General features: G+C 37.2%; 1 protein-coding gene and 1 pseudogene across 1 annotated transcript in view; one reads left to right on the top strand and one right to left on the bottom strand.

Moving 5' to 3' along the window:
• MAGI2 (membrane associated guanylate kinase, WW and PDZ domain containing 2) overlaps positions 1-25676 on the bottom strand; it is a 1911292-nt gene that overhangs the window by 1419823 nt on the left and 465793 nt on the right. The window lies entirely within an intron of this gene.
• On the top strand, positions 10188-10712 carry LOC102852569 (annotated as a pseudogene).

Raw genomic sequence — 25676 nt, 5'->3', positions numbered from 1 at the left:
GGAGGGGAATTCCCAAAGTGCAAAGACCTCAAACACTTCACTCCTCCTAACTTGCTAGGACCTAGTATATGGCATCAATTGGACTAATAATTCCTATTATCTTGGGATTTTGATCTTGAGTGATATGAAATGAAAGGAAGCATGAAGTTAATTCCTTGTAGCCACAGAGAGAGCAGATGTAACTGCTGCTGCTGTTACACACCATCAATGCCAAGTCGGCCCTCATTATCCTTCTAATAAATTCCTTTGTTCTTAACTAGAGATGGCTTCTACTGTTTGTAATAGCATAAATTAAAAAAAAAAAAAACACACCAAAAAAGTAAAATTGGACAATAGAAGTATCCACATAATGACTTTTTCATTTAATATATTTTGAATATTTTTTCATATTTCATGTTGTTGTTGTGATTATTATGTGCCATTGAGCTGACCTTCCAGTGGATTTTCAGAGGCAGTAAATCATCACAGGGAAGGGAAGTGCCCATCCTTTTCTAAGCGGCTGGTAAATTTGAATTGCTTGTGTTTGGATTGGCAGCATAAGTCTTTATTAATAGACCCCCAGAGTTATTTTCATATTTAATAGATAATAAATAATACAAGGCATAATTTAAGGAGCTTTGGGGCTTAGTGTAAGAAGCTATGCTGCAATCCCAAAGGCATGTTTTTTAAATCCACCAGCTGCTCTGTGAGAGAAATGTGGACAATCTCTTCCCATGTGATTTATAACCTCTGAAAACTGACTGGAGAGTCAACTATGAATCAGTCTCTACTCAACAGCACACAACAACAATATATCTACTCAAGCTGTATTTCCACAAAAGGAAACACACAAATTAATCATAAAACTTCCTGGAGAGACACTGATAAACACAAAGCCGAAACTTGGTCTAAGATGCTTTCTCTAGGTGGTTCTGTAAAAATCAAAAGGAGTCTTGAGACAATTGACCTGTATTTGAACTCATGTAACAGTGAGTGCAGCTGGCAATAGAAGAGGAGGTTTGGTTAGGCTTTGCTGACATGACAGCATCTTGAAACTAAAAGCTAATGAGAGCTAATGTTCATAACCTAGCTGCTGGGCCCAAGAAAGTTCGTCAATGAGCATAATCTGTTTATTTCTGTACTGATGGCAAAACAAATGGACATATTACCCATGTGAATGTGTGTGCAAGTAAATATAATTCTGTAGGAGTGAGCACTCGTGTGTGTGTGTGTGTGTGTGTGTGTGTAAGTGTACACACACGTATATGTGTATGGATGTATAACCTGAATAAATCCAAGCACCTTCAGTCACCTAGGCCCAGAGAGTTGTCGAAGAATCACAGGTTAGGTAGAGAAAATATAATTAAAATACAGAAGTTCTGCAGTCATTCTCTCACAGATAATACATTCTGAATCACAGCAAGTATCTTGAGAATTCTTTTCTTCCCTACCCTGATTTTTTTTAACGTAGCAGCTGTTCCAGGATTCCTTTCTCCCAATATGAACTCCCAATGGTTCCAAATCTTGCCTGCCTGACTTTCCTATTTTCTCTTGCCCCTTCATCTCCCTACAGTGTAGAAACACTTAGACTCTCTTCCTGCTTAAGTATATCTTCTGAACATTTAATCTGGCTATTCACAAGAAAGGTACATCCAGGTGTTGATCTGTTAAAAAGGTAGAAAAGGAGAAGTGGAGGAATATAGTGAAAAATATTAATTAGTTTAATTCTAAATATTAATACTTTTGTCCATAATATATTAATATACAATGCATGAGTGAATATAGCATCACATGTTGTTGTTGAATGCCTTCAAGTCGAGCATGAATATAGCATCACATAGTGTTACACAATTACTATATCATCTATATCTACATCTATATCTATATCTATATCATCTATACTGTCTGAAGGACTTAAAATCCAGGGTGTTTTTTTTATTTCCAAAAATGGCCAAGATAAACATTACTCTACTAATGCTCTATTCATGCATTTATTAGTGGCTATGCCATTAATTTTTTTTTACTTCCTAATCAAAGGTATCACATGTCTAGAAGTGAAACTACAACACTTAAAAAATCATACAATAGTCAAGGATGCAAATAGTTTTAAATAGTCTCAAGAGTTAATTTATCCCATCAAAAAATGAATGGCTAGAAATACTATAGAATATTCACATATTGGAAAACTATGCAGCACTGAAAAAAAAAACAAAGGCGTAAAACATTACACAATATAAGTGACCCTGGAGGACATCATGCTGAATGAAATATCTCAGTAACTAAAGGACAAATACTGCATAACACCACTGTTATAAAGGCTTTCAGTTCTGACATGGAGGGTTGGCAGGAAACCTGGAAGATAGTAGATATATAAGGAACACTGCATTAGAAGATATGCCATTTTAAAAGGAATATATGATTAGGCATTATATGTATGACAATATGAACAAAATAAGAGGTACATTGCAAAGTGGATCAAGGAGGAGATAAGAAGGAATGGAGGAAAACATGAAACAATGAATGAATGAAAATCCAACTCTCCTGTACACTTTAATTAAAATAATAAAATAAAAAATTAGTGACAGCAATTCTATAAAATACTAAATCATCTTGATATGAATTTGCACTGATTTCGTTCTAAAAGTAGCAATCTATAGAGGAAAGTAACTGTTGAGAACACAAGTGGCATTGGAGAGAAGTACTGAACATCCCATGGACGGCTAAGATACAAACAGGTATGTCTTGGAAACGGTGCAGCAGGCATGCTTTTTGGAGGCAAGCATGATGAAGCTTCACCTCACATACTCTGTGCATGTTGCTAGAAGGTGCTATTCCTTGGAGAAGGACATGATGCTAGAAGGGTGGAGAGTCAGTGAAGGAAAAGAAGACCCTCAACCAGGTGGATTGACATGGTGACTGCTGCAACGGGCTCTGACGATGGTGCAGGATACAGCAGGGTTCAAATCTTTTGTTCATAGTGTCACTGAGTCATACTTGACTCAATGACACTTAACAAAAACAACATATTTGTTAATATATTTTAAAAAGTAAGTGCAATCCTCTAGGTAAAACAAATGTCACAATGTACTGTTAGTAACTAAAACTGTATCTTTCCTTTAAAAATGGTGGGATACTTTCATAATTACATGTTCAGAGGAGGAGAGGGTAAGAGATTGCCAGCACTAATGATTTGCCAACAGAGTTCATCTTTTTGTGATTTAATGTTAGCTCTCCATTGAGGTCCCAGGCATCCTTTTATTTCTACCATAATTAATTAACCTATTTGATGGCTTGAAATGCACACAGTGACCCTTACTTAATGCTCACTTTTATTATATGAAGCATCTGTTTATATGCATATGCTGAATTAATGGCTTTTATACATTCCAAATTTATACTGATATCATAAAATAGGTTTTGTATTAATGAAGTTCATTTTTCCACCATCCAACATGTACAATCAATGATAAAATGTTTCCCCAGGGAGCAATAAAGCTAAACATAATTAAAGTATGCTGGGCCGCCAGCTCACTGTGTCTTTGAATAGGGGTCAATTATGTATATGCTGCATATCCAATTGCTGGCCTCAGAAGCCGTCTGACAACCAGGTAAAAGAAATAATTGCTTAGTCATATACAGATCTAGAACTCTATCTGTTAAATTATTAATGATGGATAAGCAAAGTCCTCAACAGTTTTTAAAAACATTTTTAGTCTTAATTTCAAACCAATATATTACCAAATTTGTAGATATCTTTTCTGTGCAGTGTGCCTGAACACATTACAAAGATAAATAAAAGCCTTCAAAACTACATTATAGATGACCTTCCAGTAGGTTTTCAGAGTCTGTATATCACACAGGCGGTGATGTTTCATCTTCCTACAGTGAAGTAGCCAGTAGATTTGAACTCTCTACCTTTGGGTTGATAGCAAAATTGCTTTCTTTTGATATCCATCCCAAAGTCTTTTTTATTTTCTTAAAAATCTGTTGATCTGTTCCTGTCTAGCCATTCCATTCCAAGTTATATCATCTGGTCTTCATCAGAATTGCTGTACTGCTTGCTCTTCCCATATTTATTTTTTTTTCCCTTTTAAAAAAATGTTATTTTAACTTAAATTTATAGAATGGTTCTTATCCATTCATCTTTGCATACTTTCCTCCTTATCTTCCCCTCCCATCATCTGTTCATGTAATGTTATTTATCCCCTTTCCCCCTATCTCCCCACCCCATGTCTTTCCTACTTTAGAACAGTGGTGTTATGTTGGTATGCAGTATTTGTCATTTTGTGACTGACAGTTTGCTCAGTATGTCTTCCATAGTCACCCATGTTTTGTAATGTTTACACACTCATTATTTTCCATGATGCATAATATTCTATTGAGTGAATGTACCATAGTTTTTCTATCCATTCATTTGGCTCTTGGGTTGCTTTCATCTCTTTGCTATTGTGATTATTGCAGCAATAAACATGGGTGTGCACACATCTGTTTAAGTAGTGGCTCTGGTTTCTTTAGGGTCTATTGCCAGTAATGGAATTGCTGGGTAAAAAGGTATTTTATTTCCAACTTTTTGAGAAAGCAACAGACCACTTTTCATATTGGTTATACATTGGTTATCACTGGTATAGTCACAAACACATAGGTCAATGGAATTGAACTGAGAACCTAGAAAGCAGCTCATCTATGAGCTATGGTCAAATGGCTTTTTTAAAAGGAGATGAAATCAGTCAAGTGGGGAAATGACAGCTTCTCTTACAAATGGTTTTGACAAAATTGGAAAGCTATCTGCAGAAAAATTATCAAGACCCACACCTCACACCATGCACAAAAACCAATTCAAGGTAGATCAGGGACCTCACAGTAAACCCAAAGACTATAAAATGCATTAGAGGAAAGCTAGGAATAACTAGAAGACCTAATCCGTAGCATGAACAGACTGCAAATCATAAAGCAAATCCTACAAGCAGAAGAGAATAAAGTAGATAAATTTGATCCTCTAAGAATCAAATACCTATATGTATCCAGAAACCTCTACAACAGGGTAAAAAAGGAAACTGACAGACTGGGGGAAATATTTGCCAATAATATATCTGATAAGGGAATCATAGCTAAAATTTTAAAAATACTCCAGCATCTCAACAAGAATAAAAAAAACCCAATCCCAAAACGGACACAGAATATGAACAGGCCCTTCACCAAAGAAGAGAATTCAGATTGCAAACACATGAATAAATGTTAAAAACATACATAGCTGTCAAAGAGATGCAAATGAAAACAACCATAAGATAGCAGCTCACCACAGCAATGATAGCAAAATTCAACAACGTAGAAAAAAACAAATGCTGATGAAGTTGTAGAGAGACTGAACTCCCATATCCGCTTTCACTCCTCCACATTCCACTTTCCACAACAGTCAAAAAATTTTTCAGGATTAATCTCTCAATCTCAATCTCTGTCTCTCTCTTACACACACACACACACACACACACACACACACACTCACACACACACCACTACCTACTTCCACATAATATGACCACCCTGTAAGAAGCCTTTTTAGTTCCTTTCTTCTGGAACAAGGATGGGCAATATCCTCCTGTATGCTTTACTGTCTCTAAAACCCACTGGAGAGTCACGATGGGTCAGTTCCTACTTGAAAGCAAACAGCAACATCCCTAATAAATTCCTATCTATCTCACAAATGTCAGCTCTCACATTTCCTAGAAAAATATTCGTGATAATGCTAGATTAAGATGGACTCCATTGTTACATATTCCCCTAAAAGTGATTTCATTTACTTATTTTTCAGTTTCAATTTATCCCTTCAGTTAGTTACTTGAAGTGGTGATTGCCTGTTTATTCTACCAAATTGTAATCACCAGAAAGCGGTGATATTGAATTTTGTTTATCACTTTATAATCACTAGCATATGAAGAACACACTTGCTGAACAACTGACAAGAATTAGATGAGTATCAAAAGAAGTGATTATCATTAGCAATGGTATCTGATTTAGACTAAAAATAAAACAACTTACAGTGCTTTCATTCAAAAAAAATGGAGGGTCTCGTTAGAAAATCACAATTTTGATAGGCTATTTTAATAGCAATTCATTTTGTCTATGAAAGGTCAAATAATAGACAAATCTTCTAGTACAGTAAACAAACATGTGAAAAAGGAAGCATTTTAGGGCACTGTTTCTTCTCTCCGTATCTCTACTGCCCTCAATATCAAGAGGGGATTGTATTCCAGTGTCACTCATAGCAGAATTGTTTTTCACACTGAACTAGGTTGGCTTAGTTAAAGGAAAAATGAAACTTTCAGGCATAGATACTTCATAAAAGTCACTTCAAAACACTTAAAATAAAATGAAAGTTGACCCTGCAAGCATAGTAACATTTCAGCAGTTAGTTTAGGAATTTTATATCAATAAACAAAGTAGGCCATAGCTGGTGCATTGATTGCTATCTTTAAAATTGTACACTTTTATTTTTATTTCTAAAATTATCTTATTTTTTTCTATATTATTTTTATTGATATTGTTGCCTCTTTTTTGTGGACTGTTGAGTCAGAACCAAACTATAGCTGACCCTCCAGCAGGTTTTCAGAGGCAGTTAATTGCACTACAGGAGATTGCCCAGGCTTCTCCCACAAAGCAGCTGGTGGTTTTGAACTTAATGCATTCAAGACTTCAGCTAAGCTTCTTACCTCTAGGCCAGAAGAGCTCATTTTTATTGATAATATTGGCTGTTTTTGAAACCTCGATACCATTAACAATGATACTCAGATAATATGCTGTTGTTGTTGTTGTTATGTGCCTTCGAGTTGCTTGCGACTCATAGCGACCCTATGTACAACAGCCCTAAACTCCACTCTGTCTTGTGCCAATCGCACTCTCTCTGACACTCCCATCCCGATAACCCCAGTCACCAAATCAATCCACCTCATAGAGGGCCTTCCCCTCCTGCGCTGTCCCTCCACCCTCCCAAACATGATGTCCTTCTCCAAGGACCAGTCACTTCTTACAACATGTCCAAAGTATGTTAGACGGAGCCTCAGAATCCTTGCCTCCAAAAAGCCACCTGGTTTAACCCTTTCCAGGATGAATCTGTTTGTTTTCTTGGCAGTCCATGGTACTCTCAATACTCTTCTCCAGTACCACAGCTCAAAGGTATCAATTCTCCTTCTGTCCTCCTTGGTCATTGTCCAACTCTCTGATGCACAACAAGTGATTGCGAAGACCATGGCCTATATCAGACACACTTTAGTCTCCAGAGAGACGCCATTGCTCTTCAGTACTTTGGAGAGGTCCCTAAAGCAGACTTTCCCATGGTAATGTGCCTTTTAATTTCCTGGCTACTGGTGCCAAGAGTGTTGACTGTGGAGCCAAGCAAACAAACTAAAGCTGTGAACAATCTCAACCTCTTCACCATCTATCCTGATGCTTCCAATTGGCCCAGTGGTGAGAATCTTTGTCTTCTTGACATTGAGCCTCAATCCATATTGGAGGCTACAGTCCTTGACCCTCTGCTGCAGGTGCTTCAGGTCCTCCTCAGTTTCAGCAAGCAGACAATATAGAAAAAATAAATGTCAGTGTCTTTATTTCATTCATAGCTATTATTATTTTTAACTTTTTACTTTGCTTTGGGGAAATGTTTGCAGAGTAAATTGGTTTTCCCTTATTGTCAGCTGTATTGGTAAAAGCATGACATTCTCTTGGAATACATGACAGCTGTGAAAGAAAGGTCCTTCTGGACATAGTATGATTCCTGTTGCTTTGCTCAGATGATTAAAGATATTAAGTTTATATTTTATAATAATTTTCTTAAAATGCAATTCTATAAAATTTGCTCTTTTAAGTGTACAATTCAACGTTATTTGCAACACTTCCAAAAGAAAACCATTTTCATTATCAATCTCCATTCTACTCTTATTCCCACTCCCAGCAACCACAAATCTACTTTCTATCTTAATGGTCTTGTCTAGCAACAACAACAACAACAACATACTATATTGATTTTTTAAATTTAAGCCTCCTGTTTGGGGTCAACAAGAGCCATGGAGGGCCTTTGTATTTATAATTTGGTTGTTATTTTATTTTGAAGGATCATTCTTCTAAATGGTACAGCACTCTCCTGTCAATTTGCTGTACTGAGGTAACCTGGGGTTGCCGTGATGCTGAACATTTTGCCATTAGAGTGTCAAATGCCATAATGGTTACCCTTAGTGGACAGTGTTTGGTGAAGCTCCCAGTTTAAGACAGGTTTAGAAGCAGGAGTGGCATCTACTTCCTAAATAACATGCCTCTGGAAACTATAAACTTTGAGAAACGGTGATAATTATAGAAAGGTTTCAGACCTTTTGTTCATAGGGTCACTATGAGTCATACTTAAAGGAGTATCCTGGTTTCACCCTCCCCCTGACAGACTTACTTGTTCTCTTGGTTGTCCATGGTTCAATATTCTTCTCCAACACCGTAACTCAAAGGCATTGACTATTCTTCTGTCATCTTTAGTCACTGTCCAGCTCTCAAATGTATGGCAAAAAATTGAGAAGGTCATGGCTTGGATCAGTCACTCCTTACTCTCTAGTTAGATATTGTTGCTTTTTAGCACTCTAGAGAGGGCCCTAACAGCAGTCTTTCCTCAAAGCAACTCATCTTTTGATTTTCTGAATGTTGGTGCCAAGACTATTGACTGTGCATGCAAACAAGATGAAATAGTTAACAGCCTCATTTTCCCCCCTCCATATGTCATGATACTAACAATTGGTTTGGTGCTGGGGATCTTTGTTTTGTGATGTTGAAATACAATCCATAATGAAGGCTGCAGTTCTTGACCTTGTTCAGCAAACTCTTCAAGACTTTCTCAGTTTCAGGGAACAAGGTTGCATCATCTGCATAACATAGGTTACTGATGAGTCTTTCTCCAATGCTAATGCTATATTGTCCTTCATAAAGTCTAGCCTCCTAAATGATTTTTTGAGCACGTACATTGAAATGATATGCAGAAGAAATACATCCTTGATGCACTCCTTCTTTAAATTTTGAAACATACAGTATTCCCTTTCTCTGTTCAGAAAATAGTTTCCTAGTATAGGTATAGGTTTTGTATAAGACAATTAAATGTCTTGAGATACCCATCCTTCTCAATGTTAAGCATAATTTATTGTGATCCACATAGGCAAATGCTTTTGCATTGTCAATGAAACACAAACAGACATCCTTCTGGTGCTCTTTGCTTTTACCTAAGATCTGACATTAGTAATGATACCCCTAGTGCCATGGCCTCTTCTAAACTCTGCTTGTATTTCTGTCAGTTTTATATTGATGTACCAACTTTATTTAATAGTAACTTTGCAAAATGTCATTCAGTTTTCCCAAAGTTGTTGTGATTGTTGTTGTATGCTGTCGAGTTGGAACTGACCCACAGCTGACCGTACAGTGGGTTTTCAGAGGCAGTTTAATTGCATGGGAGGAGATTGCCCATCCTTTTCCTGCAGAGCAGCTAGCAGACTTCAACTGTGTGATTTTTGGCATTGCAGTGCAGCATATTACCAATAGACTAGACCACCAGAGCTTACCCAAAGACCCTCCTCCGTGACACACCCCATGATAGTGTGCTTCATCAGTATTGTATAATTTTGCACTTTCAGAGAGGAAAATAATTCTTTTTAATTTTTAAAAAACTTTCTTTCTAAAAGTTTTAATAATAAAAATTAAGTACAAGATAACAAAGTAAATTGATTTTCCATTCAAAAATTCATAAATATTTTGTTTTATGACATTGGTTACAAGCTGCACAGTTTACCAGTACTCTTCTAACTTCTTCTTAAGTTTACTATTTCAAGTAAATAAAAAAATACATGCTTAAGCTAGATGCATACAAAAAGTATATATATATTATATACATAAGATTTAAGTTAAAAATGAATGTGATTACATTAAAAAACTCTGCTTAATAGGTATTGCTGTTGTTAGGCTCTTTGAGTCAGCTTCAAGTCACAGTGACACTAGGAACACTCTGTCCTAAACTGGGACATTTTCTCCATCTCTTCTGTGCTTACACCCATTGTTTCAGTCACTGTGTCAGTATATGTCATTGGAGGTCTTGCATGTGTCTTTCACAGGACTGACCTTTCCTAAAAAAATAAGAACAGTGGTACCACGTACTGGGTCAGAGCTGCCTGCAGTTTGCAGGAGAGGAGAGCATGCTGGAACCTTAGGAGAATGACATAATTGGACTCCCAGATTTTGAGCACGTGGAAGATGAAACCTCTCCTTTCCCACCTCCAGGCTCTCTAGAGAGAGAAGATGGTGAAGAAGCTGAACTTGATGAAGAATTAGAGAGAAAAGAGCATCTGTCCCTGTGCCACCAAAGAGAACAGTTAAAAGGAACTTACTCAAGCTGGATGATCAGGGATTAATTTCAGAGAGAGGGCTTAAGTCATAAGTCAACCTTAAGTCATATGTTTGATAATGTAAAGTTCAAAGGTAAAAGTCAGGAGACTGAAGATGTGAAGAAGCTAATCAGACACATGGAGAACTGGGCACATAGGCTATTCCCTCAACTGCAATTTGAGGAGTTTGTTGACAGAATACTGGGGAAATAAAAAGGAAGTTCAGACCTGTTTAAAAGGAATTTGATTTGATCTCCCTATTAAGATTTTGTCCACAATAATGATGAAATAGTAGAAAATAATGATCTGCTACTGACAAAGGGAAAAGTGGTATAACACTGGTCTGTGTGTTGCTGTACAGAGGTAACTCGTGGTTGCTATGATGCTGAACACTGGGACACTGATGTGCCAATTGTGGTAATGGTCACCCATGGTGGACAGTGTTGGCTGGAGCTTCCTGACTAAATGAAGCCTGGAAGCAGGAGCAGCATCCACTTCCGAAATGGCTTGCCTCCGGAAACTCTATGTATGAACAGTGCTCAGGCACTGTTTTTTTTTTTTTTTTTAAAAAAAAAACCTGGCCTTGGAAAGCAGGCAGGCAAAGCTTCTGAGTAACAGTCAGCTCTAAGGAAAAGACTTGCTAACGGACATACCCAGGACACAGACAATTGGTGAGGTTAATACAAGTGAGGATCAAAAAGAAGAGGTGTCCGATGGATTACATGGAGTCTTTCTAGAAAATCTACATAATGATGTTGCAATACTGTAAATATAAAGGAAGAATTAGAGAACACAGCTGGACCAATCTTTTTAAATGTACAGCAGTAATTTTCTGCTGGACTCATGATTTTGAATAGGGCTCCACTAAGAGAGAAAGTGTATTAACTTGCTAACCTTCCTATTTGAGGTTAACTGTGCTTGGTATATTCCCTGAGACTGCTGAGCGAATATTTTTACCTAGTAAAGCTTTTGTAGATTACTGTTTGAAATTTGTTATTTATTCTATTTATTTATAATTATGGTTTTAATTTACTTGTTAACAGTATTTATTATCTGTAGTGTTTATTTTTACATAGGTGAATATGACTTCATAAAATGATTTGTACTTAATAAGCAATCTGTACTGCTAGTGTACCATTGGAGGCATTGTTTTGAAAACACTGGTTAAAAAAAAACAAAACCCAAACTAACAAACAACTGGTGGATATCTTAAAGATGTTGAGTATTAAAATCCATTTTTTTAAAAGTAAAAAAATAAAATAAGAACACTATGTTTGGAATGCTATGTCTTCTATCAGGAAGCCCTTGTGACCAATTCAAGGGTATGCAGTTCAAATCCACCAGGTGCTCTATGCGATAAAAATGGGTAATCTCCTCTTATGTATTCAGAGCATCTGAAAACTCACTAAGGCCAGCTATGATTCAGTTATGATTTAACAGTACATAACAAAATATGCTTTTTGTCACAGAAACAGAGACATTTCTTCTCTATTTGAGAAAGAATCCAAGATTATCATTTTATCTATGATAGCTGTTGATCATATTTTTACATGTATATTTTTAACATGTCTTATTCAAATTATATCTTTGATATAGTATTAATACTGGCTAACTCTCAGAGCTCATACTTGTATGGCCACTTCTTAGATTTTCTTCATAGATTATAATGGAGAAGAAAAGTGGATAGAAGAATACTGACTCCAAAAGCCTTGGAGGAAGTACACTCAGGCTACTTCTTAGAGGTAAGGTTGGTGACATTTCATTTCACATACCTCAGGCATGTTTTCAGGAGAGGCCAGTCCTTGGAAAAAGGCATCATGCTGGAAATGGTGACAGTTTACAGAAAGGAAGATTGATCCAGTGATTGTAAGAGTGGGGCTGAGCGTATCAGACATCTCGCAGTTGGTGCAGGATAGGCCAAGGTTCAGATCTGTTGTTCTCAGTGTTGCTATGTGTTTTTGTCATCACAGACTTAACTAATAACACCAACAATGCCCTTAATCGTGTCTAGTTTGCCATACAATTTGGCTTTTTCACTGCATATCCATTTGATATTAAGACTTAAGGGTGCCCTTTTCTCTCTATAAAACTCTTAAATCTTTCTCTGTCATTATTTTTAGCACTCTGATGCCATTTCTTACTATTTTCTTTTTCTAGGCTTTCTTGTTCAGTATTTACATGCAGAATAACCTGAATTTTTAACTAAAATCCTTGATTCTTAGAATGAGCCTAATTTTTCTATTTTGATAGTTGCTCAAGCTTCTTATCACTGAAGACTACTCTTACCCTCCTCTCATCAACAAAAACAAACAAACCGTTTCACCCTAAAAGAAATGACATATCTCTTTGTAACACCAGACATCATAATACTTTCAGAGACGTATTTCTAATGCAACTAAAATTTACATAACATGTTGTTTTTGTTAAGTGCTGTAGAGTCCTAGACGGCTCATAGCAACTCTATGAACAAGAGACCTGAGCACTGTTCATAGAGTTTCCAGAGGCAAGCCATTGCGGAAGTGGATGCCTCTCCTGCTTCCAAGTGTGTTTTAACTGGGAAGCTCCACCAAACATTGTCTGCCATGGGTAACCGTTATCGCATTTGGCACATTAGTGCCACATTTATTTAAGACAGAACATGTTTTATTAAAATATTTCAACAACTGTTACTTTTTGTTTATAAGAACAAATAAACTAAGCAAGTGAGAACAATTACAGTGTCATTAATTATGGAATTAATTTCTCATTTTAAACAGCTATAGTGTTAGTGCATTGTTTTTAAATAGGAAACTGAGATATAATAGCCAGTAAGATATCATGTTTTAAATACTATTTTGTATCACTTGGAGAAAATGTATCGCTAGAATCCAGTTTTAGAGTCATATGCTTTCTGTTACAACTACTGAACTCTATTATGAGCATTATTACATACATAAAAAATAAACATAGTTGTGTTGTAATAAAACTTTGTGTTTCTTGTTATGTGTTGTTGAGTTGACTATGATTCCTAACGACCCTATGCACAATAGTTCTGAACTCTGCTCTACCCTGAACCAATCTCACTGTCTCTGACACACCTACCCACATTACCACAGTTTGTATGTTATGAACACTCAAATATGAATGTAATATACATTTTACATGTCAAAAAATATTACTCTTGTTTTGAAGCTTTTTAAGCCATATTCTGAGCTCATGTTATTGTAGTTATTATTTACCATCAAACTGGAACTTACTCATAGCTAACTTTCCAAAAGTTTTTCAGAGAAAGTGAATCACACAGGAGGAGATTGTCCATTTTTTTCTATGAAAGAGATGGTGGGTTCAAACCATGCACTTTTGAATTGGCAGCACGATTCCTTACTACTAAGCCAAGATGTCTCTGTGGCCATAGGAAAACAGATAACAACCTAGTTTTGACTCCTGGGTCACAGTTTGTTTTTCATGTTGTAAATTACGCTAGTTAATTTTATTTCCTTGATAACCCTGGGCACAATAATCCGTCTATCCTAGACAAAAAGGAATGCATCCATGATTCACAACAAAACATGTAATTTTACTCTTAAAAATCATCATTTCTCAGAATTCACATCTCACGACATTTGCAAAAAGCCACTGTTAGTGGATCAAAGACTTAGAGATAAAACTCAAAACTGTAAAGATCAGAAGAGACAAAATGCAAACAAATTTAGAAGCCCTAGCCTATGTCATAGACTTGCAAGCATAGCAAAAAAAATGTAGTTAGGAGAGAGTAAAATCTGCAAATGGATATGCTTAAAATTAAATCCCTTTGTATAACAGAGAAGACCTTCTCCAATAGGGTTTATTTATTTTTTTTATTCAAATAGGGTTTAAAGACAGCCCACAAAGTGGAAATAAACCATTTGACAATGACATTTTAAGAGTCTAACAACTAAAATTTACAGAACACTACAAAATCTCCACAAGTGATGGATGTTCAATCAGAAAATATTTAAAAGACATGAAAAGACTACGAAGAACATTTGAACGGGTGACACATATATGAAGAAATGTTGCAAGTCACAAGCAATCAGAGAGCTGAAAATCAAAACAACAATGATACTATCTCATTCCAGCAGCAGTAGCAAAGCTTAATAAGAGAACAAGCAACGAATGTTGAAGAGGATATAGAGAGACTGGAACTCATAGACAGTACTGCTGGTATTGTAAAATGGTATAACCATTTTGCTGGTATTCTAAAATGGGTTGACCGCTGTGGAAGGCATTTAGTAATTTCCTCAAAAAGCCAAACATAGGAATTCCATATGACCCCGTCTTTCAAGTGCTGGATATATATCCCAAGGAAATCAGAAGTAGACACAAAAGGAGATGTGTGCAGCAATGTTCATAGGAGGATTAGTCACAATAGCAAAAAATATGGAAACAACTCACATGCCCATCAACAAATGAATGGATTGAGAAATCGTGGTACATTCACACAATGAATACTATGCAGCATGAAGGAGCAATGATTTTGGAAAATACTGTATGTCATGAGAGAGTCTGGAGAGCATTGTGCTGAGTGAAATAACCTGTTACATGAGGACAAATACTGTCTCCGACTGCTATTGTGAAAATAGGAGGATCACTGAGCAAGATGTGTATAAAAGTTAAAAAGGGGAACGGGAAGAGGTCAAGGGGTGGAAAAAAGGAAAGAGTGGAAAATCACTAGGACAATCAAGGTTAGTGGGCAGGAGTGTTGGTGAAGGAAGAGGAAAGAGTCAACAGACTTGAAAAGATGGGGTGGTAGTAGGCATAGGTCAATAGAAATTAATTATATAAAATACAATATATAAAACAATGCACACAAATGAAACACAATATATAAGAATGATTTTATGTAAACAAATTAAAAATAAGAAAGAAAATTGTTTATCTTATCACACATTGCCTGAGTAGTAAAAAAACATTTTGATTTTAAGCTATAATAAAATTCACAAAGTGGTAAACATTAAAATGTAGTAAAACTTTTTAGTTCAGCTAAAGTATGAGTGGCATCCACTTTATAACCAACATACCTCTGGAAACTCAATGAACTTTGATAAATGTCATAGTTATAGAGGGACTTCAGGTCTTTGTTAATAAGGTCATTAGGAGTCATGCTCAGCAACAACTGATTAATTGGTTTAATTGATATGCTAAGTGGTTCACTTCTGAAGTTCCTAAAACATTCATTTTCACAATATGTGACAGAGATATTGGCCATCATTTTTGAGGCTTACACTCTTGAAAGACCAAGTAAACATATAAAAGTGCTTAATTTTGCTACTGTTACCCAAAATAAATCAATAGCAACAACATCAACAAAAAAAGTCACACCAATGCTACACATATATCTTGAAAGAGTAATTAAGGATTTAGTGCTGTTTAAGTCCATGTACAATTTGTTATTTCTTGCAATCTTATCTGGATCTCTCTAATCTGTAGTTTTCACCTGATGTTTATGCTTTACTGCAGATAGTATACAAACAGGATCTTTTTTTTTTTTTGTCTTGTGTACAAAGACTGAATGCATTTCTGATTTTAATTCAAGTGTTGTTCTTTATCTTTATTTCTTCTGGCTTCACTGCATCAATCTTTAGTGTTTCCAGCCACTGTTCTTATCTCTCTTTTTTAAACTCACAATTTTTTTCTTCTTTTTCAATTTTCTACATCAGGCATGCCTACCATTCAGTTATTTTTTATTCTTTTTAAATAAACACAGTTGCCTTAAAGCTATACAGAGGCATCTTTGTCTAAATTCAAGTAAAGAGCACAAGGAATTTTTGATGATGAAGTCTTATTATGTGCCTTTCTTTATTATGTAATAAAGACATTTACAAATAATTTAATTCATTAGCTACTCCAACCCTAAGACTAAAAATGAGGCAACGGAGGTGCAGCATTTCAATGATTTTTTTTTCTTCTGGAATCCAGACACCAAATTAATAGAACTGATACTCAGGACACCGTGAAAAGGGAAAGACTCATAATTGTATATACTCAACTCTGGGAAACTCTAGATTCAGAATAAATAGTTCTCTCCTGGAAGCAAATGTCAGTAGCAACTGAGAAAGGAAAGGAGGGAAGGAGAGGGAGATGGGGAGGAGGACAGAGATAGGGAGAGAGGGAGATGAAGAGAGAGGGAGGGAGAGAGAAAGAGAAAGAAGAGGGGGAGGGAGGAGGGGTGGGAAAGAGAAGGAAAAGGTGAAAGCTCACTAATGGCCACCCTCCTCCCTTATAATCCACAGCTTACTGTGTGAATTTATTTTTCTCATGAATTTTAGGATCATTTTGACAATTTGTAAAATTATCTAGTTGAAATTATTATTGAAATTGTGTTAAAAGCATTAGTTTATTAAGAAAGAACTGACATCTAATATGTGCTATTTTCTACCTTAGATCAAAGTATCTTCCTCCCTTATTCTTCCCAAAACGCACTATATTTTAGTCATATTTAAAGAAACGGATAATTTGTAAGTAAGGCAGAGTGTGAATATTCAGACAGCTTAAAGATGTCTGAGTTGCTTTAATTACCAGAGGAGAGGGTAAGGGCAAGGGAAGAGTAGGTGGGGGACAGAGAGAGGGATTCTTCTTCTTCTTTTTTTAAATTTAATATTGGTTTGCTTATACAGTTTGTATACATTGTGTAATTTGTATAATGTTTCATACTGTTCTTCATTCACATTGTGTTTCATACAATCATCCCCATTCATTATATTTTATAAAATTAATCACTACTGGACTATGCCCACCATTACCCTGTCTTTTCAGGAAGAGAGAATCTTTTGATGTTCAACTTGTCTAGACTACAGTCTCCAGATATTCAATCAAATACTAAATTTGGTATTACTGTGAAGTTATTTCGTAGATATGATTAAAGCACATAATAAATAGACTTTAAATAAGAAAGATCATTCAATCATTTGGAAGACTTTATTGGCAGAACTAAAGTTTTCCTGAGAAAGGAGAAATATTTGTCGGCACCCCTCCTCCACTTGACAGTGGCTTGCATGTGCAGCCCAGGGTTCCTGCCTATCCTTCCTGAACGTATGTCCCATGAATTTCTTACTTGACAATTCCGGCAGTTAGGCTTATTCATAGATGCCTCAGAAGAAGGTTCCGGAGGCCTGTTTCGAAAAGGTCACAGTTTTAATAATCCTATGAAGACCGTTTCTACTCTGAAAACACACACATTCCCTCAGAATAAACAAAGAGCTGACCCTTGAGCATGTTTGGGAGGTTGTAAATCTCACATGTGGTGGTGATTGTCCCTCTATCTCCTTCAGTGCAGCTGGCAGGTTTAACTACCCACATTTGGGTTGTCAACACGACTTCTTACCCACAAGACCACCACGCTCCCTCTGAGCATACAAGGTGACCTCCAAATCAGAATCACTCAATCCAGCTGCACAGACATGGAATTCAAGCCTTTGTAATCCTTGTTAATTTACTGTGATCTTCACAAACTGTATATAGGCTTTACACACTGAGATTTCATTCTCTGGGGACAACCTAATCCCAACATATCCCACATTCAGCTCTATGGTGTACTAGTGAGAAAAGTCCAGTGCTAGCTGTATAAAAGGGCGGTCAGCTGGTTTAGTGGTAAGAAGTCATGCTGCTAACACAAAGGTACATGGTTAAAATCTGAGGGAGACAGATGGACGATCTACTCCTGTGAGATTTACTGTTTGTGACTACTGGATGGAGTGTCAACTACGAATTGGTTCTGATTGATTGGTATATGACAACATAGTTGTACAGAAGCCCAGGCTAGTGGAAGCAAACTGAAATATAAACATAAGCAGTTTAATTCAACCTAGGAATAGTAGTTCCATAAAGAGGGCCATTGAATAACAGAACAGCCTGGTAAAAGATTCAGTGAAATATCCTTATTTCTTTCATGAAGTTCACTGCAATTTTAAAAACAACAACAAACCAACCAGTATGGATATAAGCCCACTGGCTACACTTCCTGGTGTTGACCCAATGTTGTGCCTCTGCAGTAAACACTGATAAACATCCCAAGTTTTATTTTTTTATCCTGCCTTATGTCCTTTCAATCCTTAGAGGATTTTTATTCATGGATAAAGTTCTCTATGCAATTAGTCTTCGCTGAAAAATTCCACTCATATTTGTTGGAAAATAAACAACGTATTTTGTTCCCTCCTGATCCCTGCATGTCAAGCATCAAACAAGGGTGACAGATTTCAGATTTAGCAAATGGTTTTTAGTGCACCAGCCCTTGCTGCAGACATGTGAGTTAGTTTCATATTCATCACACATCTCCAAAAAACTTCACGGCTTAGTAAAACACTCTGAGGTATAGTACATGAAAAGCACTCCATAATCCTCAACAGAGTGCAGAACGAACAATCCCATATTTAAAGATTAATGATTCCTTTAGCTGCACAACTGACTTATGGAACTGTACTTTTTTAAGTATGGAGATATGAGTGGGATGCTTACAGAAAGAAACAGGAAGAAGTTAAGCTCCAGATTCGTACTCTGTAGCTATTTGCTTGCACAGGGTAGAGACTGGGATCATGAATTCTAATGAGAAGAAATTCACATCCACACAAATCTCAATTATCTGAATGTGGTTTCTCCACTGTGATGAACATCCACAGAAGTTTATATTTTAAAGTCTTTCTCCCTGCCATCCTAACATGCATCTCAGCTGCCTCTGCCCTATCATCAGCTACTATGCATTCAGGAATTAAAAATAATTTACATGTTAGTATAAGCAAAAATATTAATTATTTTACAAGAAAAAGTAAATCAAAAGCCAACTAAACTGCTTTCTGGATTATTTGGGTGGGGGGGCTGGGGTTTCTCCACCATAGTAGGTTGTTCAGATGGTAGCTCTTCATGCTAGTCTAATTCTTCTCTTTAAAACAATTCAATGTTCAGCTTTTTTTAAACATAAAAATATTAACTTACAAATAAAAGTAAATTCACTTTTACCCCAGGATAAGTTTTTCATATGACTCATATAAACATAATTTACTAAGGGAAAAACATTGAACTCCAAATTTCTACATTGTAATCAAATGATTCCTCAGTGTGTCTGGTGAATGGAAACTACTGTGAGTTATCTGTCATGGGAAATATTTACAATCTTTAATTATATGAATTGTAGACACCTCTGTGAGATATATGTGGTTGTTGTTATGTGCCGTCGAGTCGCTTGCTACTCATAGCTACCCTATGTACAACAGCCCTAAACCCTCCTCTATCCTGTGCCAATCTCATGGCCTCTGACACACCAATCCCGATTACCCAGTCATTGAATCAATCCACCTCATAGAGGTCTTCCCCTCCTGCACTGTCCCTCCACCCTCCCAAGCATGATGTCCCTCTAAGAACCGTCCCTCCTTACAATATGTCCAAAGTATGTTAGATGAAGCCCCAGAATCCTTGCCTCCAAGGAGCAGCCTGGTTTAATCCTCTCTACGATGAATCTGTTTGTTTTCTTGGCAGTCCATGGTACATTCAATACTCTTCTCCAGCACCACAGCTCAAAGGCGTCAATTCTCCTTCTATCCTCCCTAGTCATTGTCCAACTCTCTGATGCATAACAAGTGATTGCAAAGACCATGGCCTGTATCAGGTTCACCTTAGTCTCCAGAGAGACACTGATGCTCTTGAGTACTTTGGAGAGGTCCCTAACAGCAGACTTTCCCATTGCAATATGTTTTTTTATTTTCTGGCTGCTGGTGCCAAGAGTGTTGACTATGGAGCCGAGTAAACGGGAGCTGTGAACTTCAGTTAAAAATTGATTGCAAATGTTAATAAAAAAAATTTTTTTTTAAAAAGGAGAGCTCTGGTGGCCTAGTGGCAAGGAGCTGCAACTACAATCCCAGAGGCGCACGGTTCGAATCCACCAGATGCTCTGCCGGGGAAGGAGGGGCAGTCTCCTCCTGTACCAGTCAGATATGATTTGACAGTACACTCACACAAAAATAATAATAATAAAAAAATTTTAAAAAAATTGATTGCAAATGTGCAGTGCAGTGGTTGTTTCTTGTTTTGTTTTAAGTAATAAACCAGTTCCTAAACTCTGCTCTGTCCTGTGCTAATACCTTTTCTAAAGTTGTTGCTGTTAGTTTCTGTTGAGCGGAGTACAACTCACAGCAACCCTGTGAACAACAGATCTGAACCTTGTCACGTCTTGTGCTAACCTCATCACCTCTGATACACTTGAACTACTGCTGCAGTCACTGTGCAATCCGTGCTGTCGAGGTTCTTCCTCTCTCACTGACTCTCCACATTTCCAAACACGGTTCCCTTCTCCAAAGAAATAGCCCTAAGTATGTGAGGAGATGAAGCTTCACCATCTTTTCCTCTATGGAACACTCCAGCTGCACTTTCTTCAAGACATAGCTGTTCTTTCGGCAGTCCATGGGATATTCAATATTCTTCTCCAATACCACAACTCAAAGCACCATTTCTTCTCTGCTATCCTTATTCATTGTTTGTCAGCAGCATAGCAAGTGGTTGAAAAGGCCATGGTGCATAAGGCCAACTAAGTAATTTGGAGAGGTCCCTGGTTTTTCCAGTGTGATATGTCACCTATCTCCTGACTGCTGATACCAAGGGTGCTGATTGTGGATCCAAGTAATAAGAAATTGTGGACAATTTAAATCTTTTCTGCATCTATCATGCTGTTGCTTATTGGCTCAATGGTAAGGATTTTTGTCTTCTTGATGTTGAGCTGCAATCCATACTGATAGCTACAATCTTTGATCTTCTGCAGCAAGCATTTCAAGTTATCCTCACTTTCATCAAACAAAGTTGTCATGTACATAATGCAGGTTGTTCATGAGTCTTCTTTCAATTCTGATGCCACATTATTCCTCATAGATCTTCTTTCTCCATACCTATTTATTTTTCAACCAGATGAAATAGATAATTTTTAAAAATTGCAAGTGTTCTCTGTTTCCACAAACATATTAACAGTACTTTTACATCCTTTATTTCTTGAATTTCATATAACTTTTTTATTTCCCTATTTCATATTTTTCTCTTCAATTCAATAATATTTTTCTTCGTGTTTGGAAAATCAGTTACCAAGACCTACATTGGGGAAGCTCTGGTGGCCTAGTGGTAAGAAACTGCAACTACAATCCCAGAGGTGCATGGTTCGAATCCACCAGATGCTCTGCCGGGGAAGGAGGGGCAATCTCCTCCTGTACCAGTCAGATCTGATTTGACAGTACACGCACACAAAAATAACAAAATCAAATAAAAAAAAATTAAAAAAAAAGACCTACATTGGTGTTTCTACTTGTAGCAATAAAGTAATGAAAACACTAGCTGAATCCTAATCCCTAAGAATGAGAGCAATACAAATCTGTTACTACTGTGGAGGTGAAATAATGACTCCCCAAAGATTCTCAAATCCCGATCACTGAAACTCCTGACTGTATTCCATTACGTGGCAACCATGGCTTAATAATAGATGTAATTAAGGTCACAGGCCATATTATCATCCAGGTGGACCAAGTCTAATTGTTGTTATGTGCTGTCAAACCACTGGCGACCCTATCTACATACTGCAGCTCTGAATCATGCCCGGTCCTGAGCCAGTCTCACTAATTCTGACAAACCAACCCCTAGCGCCCAGTTACTGTATCAATCCATCTCATCCAGGGTCTTCCTCTCCTTCACCCTCCACCCTTCCAAGCATGACATCCATCTTCAATGACAGTCTCTCCTGGCCACTCTCCCAACGAAGGTGAGACAGAGCTTCAAATGTCTAGCCTCCAAGGGGAGAGTTGGTTTAACCCTCTCCAATACAGACTTATTTTTTGGAGGGTGCAGTCCATAGTATGTTCAAGACTCATCTCCAGCACTACAACTCAGAGGCATTGATTCTTCTTCTGTCATCCTTAGTAACTGTGCAGCTCTCTGATGCATAGCAAGTAACTGCAAAGACGATGGTCTGGATTTTATGGACTTTATTATTTAGACTGACATCGTTGCTTTTCAGTACTCTGGTGAGGTCCCTGACAGTAGATTTAGAAGCCCTTAAAAATCAAGAGCAATGAAACAAGAAGATAGGCCAAAGAGGCCAGAAGCTTGTGAAGAACCAGCACTGCTCTTGCTAGCTTTGTGGAGGCAGGAAAAGAATGTATGTGGTCCCTAAAATCTTTGGAGTGCAGTGGGTTAATAGGCTAGTAGGATGGGGCTACTAAGAAAAGACAGTGGTTCAAACCCATTAGCTGTTCCACAGGAGAAAGAAGTCTACAGTCTCCTAGTACATGGCCGCAGAAAACCTGTGGACAGTTCTATTCTGCACAATACACTTATAAGGTTTTTATACAAGTTAAAACAGACTTAACAGTAGTAGATTTGATTAATTTGATTTTCTAGAAGCCAGAAACACCAGAAAGCCCTGTGGCCTATTCCTAAGAAGTTGTGCTGTAAACCAAAGGCACATGGTTTGAAACTAACTACCAGTTGCTCTGAGGGAAGAAGATGAGCATTCTCCTTCCCGGTGGTTTAAAGTCTATAAAAAATGGCTGGAAGGTAGCTATGACAATCTTTGTTCCTTAACTTGGTATACTCTTAATAGAGGGCATCAAGTATCCTCTATCAATGTGTATTCACTTGTATTAGGATGGTATCCAACTTCAGGAATCAATTGTATTTATTTATGTCCATTTCTCATAGTTGATACTCATAATAATAATAAGTCTGTGGCTTATAAGTCATTAGGGGTAAAAATTTTGGGAAAAACTTATTTATAAGTATTATAAAGTACTTATTTAAACTATAGATTCTAAGAAAACATGATACAAAACTTGACACGGCAGAAAACATTTCAAAGAAACCAAGCATGCCTCAAGGTCAAAAAGTAGTCAGGAAGGATGCGAGTGACTGCCAAGAAACAGCATGTATTGCATATTACCTCGGTGGATCTATCACAAGTCTCAGTGCTAGCTTTTATTTTTGCTGAAAATAGAAATTTAATTTTGTTAACACACTGAAAGGTCCATTTCTTAAGGATGGTCTCATGCTATCAAGCTCACAGAGGCTGCTGTAGGATCTGATGTTAAAGTATTATTTGTCAAGGGTATGATTGCCAAACAGTCTATTTCCACAGTCTTGATTAGTTGATACACCACAATAGATGACTGGTTAGTGATCAGAGCATCAAAACAAGAGGATTTCAGTATATCATCCAAACATGTGATAGTGTCAGATGTTTACAGAGTGACGCATCCACAATAGATTGAAATGTCTGCATAGCTCCTTTGACTGCCTCTTCTTTTCTTTCTTGATCCTATTTTTAAAATAAATGCTTATTATTATCAATGTAATTATTCATAACTTTAAAATATTACACTTTGGGTGAAAATGTATAGAGTCAATTGATTTTCCAGTCTATCTTTTATTCATCCAGATTTTGCTTTAGTTTTCCAAGTTCAGCTTGAACTTGCACATGAGGAATTAATTACAAAGACCTCTTGCTGCTCTCTCCTTGAGATTTTCATCATCCCTCTCGCCCATTCTTTACTACCTTCTGAGTTCTCTCACTTGGCAAATACTATATTGTCAATGTTGCATCATTAATTGTTCTAACCCTAACCCTGATGTTGGTGTTCACCTTATAATCATGAAAAGATGTATAAAGACTAAGATGTGCTTGATGCAAGCCGTGATACTTTCAATTGTTTCCTATGCAGTGATTGATAAGCCTATGTACTCATGAGTCTCTTTCCTCTGCCCATGTCTGTCTGTGTCTTGCCTGTAGTCTATGCATGCCATGTGCATAAATAAGAGGTTTTTTATGAGTGTGTATTATTATTTTCACTATGTGTGCTAATAATATGTAGCTGTTGTTGCTGTGTGCCAGTATGTCAGAACCAACCCATAATTGTAATGATTAACTCAGAAGAATTGGAATTCCAGAACACTTAATTGGTCTTATGCAAAACCTACAAAGAAACAGTGCAAAGTTCAAAATTGGGAAGGGTGTACAGCAGGGATGTGTCCTATCTCCATACCTTTTCAATCTATATGGGGAACAGATAATCTGGGAGTCTAGGATCTATGAGGAAGAATGTGGCATTAGAATTGGAGGAAGACTCAACAACCTGCATTATGCAGATGACAGAACCTTGTTTGGAAAAACTGAGGAGGACCTGAGGAATTTGCTGTAGAAGATCAAGAACTGCACCCTTCAATGTGGATTGAAGCTCAACATCAAGAAAATGAAGACTCTTACCACTGGGTTGATTGGCAACAACTTGATAGATGGTGAAAAGATTAAGATTGTTGATAACTTCAGATTGTGTGGCTCCATAATCAACACTCTTGCTATCAGTAGCCAGGAAATCAAGAGATGAGTTGCATTGGGAAAGTCTGCTGTCAAGGATCTATTCAGAGTACTGAAGAGCAACAAGGTCAGTCTGGAGACTAAGGTGCACCTGCTTCAGGCCACGATCTTAACAATTACTTGACAATTACTTCACAATTACTATGAGTCAGAAAGCTGGATAATGAGTAGGGATAATAGAAGAATTGACGCCTTTGAATTGTGGTGCAGGAGAAGAGTATTGACTATCTAGTTGGTTCACTCTCTCCATCCTAAATCTCTGACATATCCTTGTCAGGAGACAGTGATTCAGTGTTGAATTAACTAATAATAAAGGTAAACATGGGTTTACAAGTGCTTTCATACTAATTTCTCCAGAAAATTTCACTTTTTAAAAAATTCTGCTTGTTAATATGATGATGCCTGTGTCTTTCCTGACTTCACATCACTTTCCTACAGAATGAAGGTCTCTCGTATTCTCTATTCCTAACAAGAATACAGTGCTCCCTCAGATGGTAAACATGGACTTCCTTATCTACAGTCAACAATTTAAAAATTTCACTTTATCCCTAATTGCTTCTGTGGGGGTTTTCCCCCCAGCATAAAAACTTACTCTTTTGACTGAAACTTGGAAACACATTAGATTGTAGTCTTCTTTTCTTGTTTATCTGTTAATATCATATGTTGTTGTTGTTGTTATGTGCCGTCGAGTCGTTTCCGACTCATAGCAACCCTATGCACAACAGCCCTAAACCCTGCTCTATCCTGCGCCAACCACACCGCCTCTGACAGACCCATCCTGATTACCCCAGTCACCAAATCAATCCATCTCATAGAGGGTCTTCCCCTCCTGCTTTGTGCCTCAACCCTCCCAAGCATGATGTACCTCTCCAAGGACCCATCCCTCCTGACAACATGTCCAAAGTATGTCAGACAAAGCCCCAGAATCCTTGCCTCCAAGGAGTAGCTTG

The sequence above is a fragment of the Elephantulus edwardii genome, unplaced genomic scaffold (genome assembly GCF_000299155.1).
Source record: "Elephantulus edwardii isolate Elephantulus edwardi_28Jun2011 unplaced genomic scaffold, EleEdw1.0 scaffold00022, whole genome shotgun sequence".
NCBI lineage: Eukaryota > Metazoa > Chordata > Mammalia > Macroscelidea > Macroscelididae > Elephantulus > Elephantulus edwardii.
Note: the sequence above shows the minus strand (reverse complement) of the source record. Positions and strands in the feature narration are given on the sequence as shown.